Here is a 6,658-nt window from a genome sequence, read left to right as displayed (position 1 = left end):
AATGTGCTACTGTGTGTCAGGCAGCACTCCACACCTTCAGTGGAAGTGGGTGCAAGAAGCCCACATATACTGCTTCTCGAAAATTGCGTCTTGTCAGTGCTTGACTGCTAAACCAGCAGGTGTCTGCTCTAGCTCTCCAGGCAAGTTCAAATAATAGTAAACATCAATTAGAACCAAAATTGTGTGCTAAACCTTTCAAACAAGCACGTCTTAATAGCATGGCATCATTTAGCACCTGTTTTCACCCTTTCACCAAAATAACCCCCACTTACTCTTATTGTGAAGCAAATATTACTCAAGTACTATAAATCATAGTCGTACTCAATACTTTGACTATCCTCAGTTGATTTCATGCAGCCGATTTTAATATATGGCACAAAATGGGAGGTGAGCAAATGGAGTGAGGGAGGTGGCGGGGATGCATGGATTTCTATGGGGCCAGGAGGAGTATTTCCAAAAATAAAAGATAAAAATGGTTTTGGCAGTTTTTGAGTGACCTTTAGCTATCCCTTTAAGGAATGTTGGTTAGGCTGCTCAATGCTGGTGCAAATGAATGAAATGGTGCACGTTTCACCCATTTGTACCTCAAAATTGCTATTATATCCTAAGTGCATGATTTGCACATTACAAATTAGCGTCTCTAAAACAGGCGGTGCTCTGACCTCCCATCCAAGATGGCAATAGGTGAAGTAGCACAGTAAACGAGCGTAAGTAACTCAATACCATTTTAAGGCTGCTGCTACCCTGTTTACACTGGGTGCCACAGTTACATTTGGCCCATGCTTTTAGGAAAAATTAGCATTACTTGGAATGTCCTCTATAAGAGAGAAAATTCCCATGAAATTCCAAGGTGCCCCTTATTGAAAGCAAGTTTAGGTGTGCAGATTGAGATGATTTAAATTGAATAATTAACCTCAAAGGAACACATTAGCTGCTGCTATAATTAATTATTTCTCAGTCCAAGTGCCAAATAACCTTTGCGATGATTAACTATTTGCCAGTTAGTATTATTGGTATAATTGAACTTGTATCAGTTTGAAAGGAACAGTACACCTCTTCATTTTCTCTCTTTTACACACATGCACACACATGCACACATAGCATACACACATTCAGTCCAAAAAGAGGAGTTGAGAAGTCTATGACAAGATTTCAAATAGTAAGTAATTTTCACAGGGGGGCTAGATTTTCCTTCTAGAGGCAGGATAGCATTTGGGCTTGGCTTCTGCATGCCTCGTCGACCTCACTGCAATCCAGCCCATTTTCCTGGGTCGGGGTTCACCAGCCATACAAGAAGGGCTTCCAGCTGGACTCCTGTCGCCAAGTGGAATACTGCCAGGGCTGAAGAGGAAAATCAGCAGGTGCCGCAGCAGCACAAGAGGCATTGAGGGTGCTTAAAGTGTCAGAAGAGCCCTGAGGAAGGATGTACAGTTTTCTAGGCCTCCGTAGAGGGTAATATGATATATTCACAGAGCGCAAGCACACACAGCTTTCTAACATGGTGGAAGTCTCTGGAACCGCCTGGTTCTGTTTATTATTAACTCTGCAGTTGCAGTACACAATACGTTCACATTCACAGTGTGGAGCTACAAACATTACAAGCTTACAGATATTATACTTCTCCCTCCTCAATGAATAACTTATTACACCAAACATCATACATAACTTGCATGTTTATACATAACACAGGATATAGACTTATTTTTTCCATATTTACAAATTTAACTTAACCACTTGGTTTCTGTTTTGAAGAGAATATCTTCACTCTCGAACAGAACTTTTCAAACATGGTGTAGAATTTACACTCATTCGAGGCTCATCCTGAGGAACGTTTCCTCCATGGAATTTCCTTGATTTTCATTTGAACTCACTCTAACTTCAGGCTCTTTGTTTTCCTGACTCGGACCCAGACTTATATTCTGATTTTCTCTTGGATTTGTTTCCAGTACATTGGATGTAGGATTTGCTACCGGTATATCAAAACTATCTGATGACTCAGAAATAATTGAATCATTCCTACCTTCAACTCCTTCCATGTCTGTAGGTAAAATATGATCAATGTGAACAAACCTAACCTGTACATTATCAAACATCTTGACCAACGATGTGCGAGGACCACATGTCTTCACTACTCTTCATGGTAACCACTTTAACCATTTATGAAGATGGTTCTTCACTCTGGTTTAATTTCACACTTCTCTCTCTACCTCTATCATGATCCTCTTTCTGTCTTAATTGTGTCTCTTCTTCAGACTATGCCAAATTAACAACGAGAATCTGGTTCGTGGTTGTCGTTTGAGAAACAACTCTGCTGGTGTTCTATCAGTAGTTGTATGAGGATTATTAAGATATGTAATCAAAAAATTAGCCAATTTGTGATCCAATGACAATTGTCGTTTCTTTGGATTCGGACCTAACATTTGTTTTATGAGGGCACGTTTTACAATTTGTACCGTGCGCTCTGCTGCACCATTTGAGGCAGGGTGGTATGATGGTATGGTGGAACCTTGGTATGTATCACAACATTTTTGCTCTTGAACTGTGCAAATTGTGGTCCATTATCTGAAACAATTTCTTCTGGGAGGCCAAATGAAGAAAATAATCTTCGCAAAATGTCTAACGTTTTACTTGTTATTATTTTCCACATTGGAAACACCTTGACCCACTTCGAATGCCTATCAATCACAATGAACAATTGTGGTCCTTCTAACTCAGCAAAATCAATATGTAGCCTTTGCCACACACTGGGAGGACATTTCCATGGCTGTAATGGTACTGATGCTGGTTGCTTGCTTACCGATTGACATGTCGTACACTGACTCACGATGTACTCTATATTTTTATCAAGACCCGGTCCCCATAAATAACTGCGTGCAAAACTCTTGGTCAAGCACATTTCCAGATGCTGGTCATGGAGATCTCCTAATAATTTGGACCTGAATTTATTTGGTATAACCACTCTTGCACCCCACATGATACAATCTTTATCAACTGATGATTCATTCCTTCGAATGAAGAACGGATGAATATCTTTGTCTGTTACATGGTTTGGCCATCCATTTGCAATATAATCATACACCTTTGACATCACTGGGTCACGTTTGGTTGCTCTACCAATTTCTTCAGCTGTAACTGGCAGTTCATCGATGTATCAAATATAAAACATTTCTTCCCTATTGGGTGTAACTTGTGATGGGGAAGGCAATCTAGACATTGCATCAGCATTACTGTGATCAGCTGATCATCTGTATTCAATATCATATGTATATGCTGACAAAATCAAAGCCCATCTCTGCATTCGGGATGCAGCTAACGTTGGAACTGGGGACTTTGGATGGAGGATTGCTGTCAGGGGCTTATGGTCTGTAACGATGGTAAACTTACTACCATACAAGTATTTGTGGAACTTCTTGACCCCAAAAATTAACGCCAAAGCTTCCCTTTCAATTTGCACATAATTACTGGCATTGAGAGTGCATGAAGCAAAAGCAATTGGTCTCTCCCCCCCCCCACTACGTTGTACATGAGAGATTACTGCCCCAACACCATACGGAGAGGCATCACATGCTGGCTTAATCTCCTTAGATATGTCATCGTGAACTAACATGATGCTCTCTACCAATTTGCTTTTACACTCCTTGAATGCTGTATCGCATTCTTTTGACCACTTCCAATGGAACTGTTTTTTCAATAGTTCATTCAGTGGATGTAATACTGTAGCCAAATTTGGTCGGAACTTCCTATAATAATTCAAAAGACTCAATAATGAAAGAAGTTCAGTGACATTCCTGGGATTGGGTGCATTTCTGATTGCATCCTGCTTTCCCATGGTTGGATGTAAACCATTTTTGTCTACTCTGTACCCTAAGTACTCCACTGAGTTTTTAAATAACTCACACTTACGAGCAGACACTGGTACTCTGTGCTTCTCTAGCCATTTGAGGACTTCATTCAATATGTTATTATGAATTTGCCTATTTGGTGCTGAAATTAGTATGTCATCTAAATAACATACTACCCCTTCAATACCTTGAAAAATCTGGTTCATCACCCCTTGGAATATGGCAGGGGTGGAAGACACTCCAAATGGTAGCCTATTAAATTGATATTGATACAAGCCGAGATGAGTATTTATAGTGAAGCATGACTTGGACTCCTCATCTCGTTCAAGCTGTAAGTAGGCATTCGTAAGATCCAGTTTTGAGAAGATCTGACCACTTGTCAGTGTTGTGAACAAATCTTCTATATTTGGCAATGTATTGGGGACATTACACTCTCGAACCTGGTTTACGGTTACTTTAGAATCACCACACAATCTTACCTTACCATCGGACTTAGGTACAACAACAATGGGTGTAGCCCAATTACATCGATCTATCTTACAAATAATGTTCTCAGTCTCCAGTCTTTTGAGTTCTTGCTCAACTTTCTCCTTGAGTGCATATGGTACGGAACGTAGCTTCTAGTAAACCAATGTAGCGTCCTTCTGTACCCTGACACTCACCTTGAAGCCTTGGATCGGACTGCCCATTTTGCAGAACTTCTTGATAACATCATCCATTGATGCAAATCTCGCTTCCACATGGAAAATCTCACTCCAATCCAACTTCAGTGATTTTAACAATTTCTTCCTAGTAAGGCAGACTTGTCTCCTTTCACTACTCGAGGCAAATTCTGAAATTGATCCTTGTATTTCACCAGTATGGTGATACGACCTACTACAGGAATTTTCTTTCCTGAGTAGCCTCGCAGCTCTGTCTTGGATTTTTCCAATGGGAAATCACGCAATTTGTCGAGGTATAGTGACTCCGGTACTATACTCATGGATGCACCCGTGTCGAGTTGCATTGGTATCTTGAATCCCACAACATCTTTGTGGATTTTGATACTTTTCGAATCACTGTCGTTAACCTCGTGCTCCTGATGACATGTAACTCTAACATCTCCTCGTCCTGTTTTTGTTCTTCCATTCTGTGTAGTCTCTTGGGATTTCTATTTATAGCTTTGAACGCTGGACTCATAGCTTTAAAAGCTGGTTTACCCTTCAGTCAGCATGCGTTCACAAGATGCCCAGTCCTTCTGCAGAAGAAACACTCTGCCTTCACATATGGACAACTTTGAGCAATGTGTTGTCCCAGGCAGCTATAGCATGACTTCGATGCTCTGTTAGAATTTCCAGTTTCTGAAACTTTGGGGCCCCACCGTCTTTTACTTTGAACCTGCAGGTGATTTACCTCGGTTGACTGACGACCGTAATTATTATTTAATTCTCGGGAATATTGATCGGCCATGCCCATCAACCCCGCTGTCTGACAAGCAATCTCAAAAGTCAAGTCATCCGTCGTCAATAACTTTCTTCTGATCGCATCATTTTTCAGCCCACAAACAAAATGATCCCGTAATGCTCGGTTTTGGAAGTTTCCGAAATTACAGTAAATAGATAGCTTTTTTAATGCTACAATGTAATCACTGATAAATTCATCAGACTTTTAATTCCGTATCCCGAAATGATAGCTTTCAGCAATTTCTAACGGCTTGGGGTTATAGTGCTGCTCCAGCTTCATTAAAATCTCTTTAAGCGTCGTGTCCTTTGGCTCGTCAGGCACAATCAGATTTATCAGTGCTTCATACAATTCCAGACCAGCTTCCAATAAGAAGATCACTCTCTTACATTGCAATATCGCCTGATTCTGGACTGCATTCTCTGGAACTTCGATTATCTTATTTGCAGTGAAATACATTTCTAGCCGATCCACATACACTTGAAAACGTTCCTGGTTGTGTCTATAGTCACCCAAATGTCCCATTACACCTGCGGGTGCTGCCATTTTAATTTCTAGCTGTTCACACCGTGTGCTGTATTTTACCTCGGATTTTGGAGCTTTTTCCAAATACAGAAACTTTCAAAGTCTCTCTGTCGGCTGGCTGAATCCTTCACCAACAAAATTTCAGCTTTAAATCATCCAAAAAATCCCACCTCGCCACCAAATGTGATATATTCACAGAGCACAAGCACACACAACTTTCTAATATGGCAGGCAGCACTCTTGGAAGTCTCCGGAACCCCTTGGTTCTGTTTATTATTAACTCTGTAGTTGCAGTACACAATATGTTCACATCCACAGTGTGGAGCTACAAACATTACAAGCATACAGACATTACAGGTAATACCTATACAGGTAGCTTAGGCGGCAGATTAGAGGGAGAGCATGTCTCTGTTAGGCCCTCACCCTCTATTACTGAATTTTGGGGGAATGAGCACTGCTACCCCAGGCCTACCACTTCTTTCCACCAGGAACCCCTGGGGAAGGGGAAGTGGGTGGCAAGTAGCGATTCAGGGTTTCCTGGATACTCTGCTGGAACTATGACACAGTCCGGAGAACGCCACTGAAATTCACCCCCTGTACTACATAGTAATAGAATGTGGATCGGCATTCTTGATTGTCAACACAGCAAGTTCCTGATCTCAAGCAGGTCATCAGGAGTGGTAATGCGCATCAACTAACAACCACTTAGCATCTGTTATTGGCTTTCCTAATGGCCTAAAATCGGACTCTAGTGTTATGTATCTCCAATAATATCAATAAAGCCCTGGAAATAGATTGGAGAATGGCAATTGGTTTAGAACATGTGGCAGGGAGGGAGGAGGTAGGGGTGC

The sequence above is a fragment of the Pristiophorus japonicus genome, chromosome 10, assembly GCF_044704955.1.
Source record: "Pristiophorus japonicus isolate sPriJap1 chromosome 10, sPriJap1.hap1, whole genome shotgun sequence".
Lineage (NCBI taxonomy): Eukaryota > Metazoa > Chordata > Chondrichthyes > Pristiophoridae > Pristiophorus > Pristiophorus japonicus.
Note: the sequence above shows the minus strand (reverse complement) of the source record.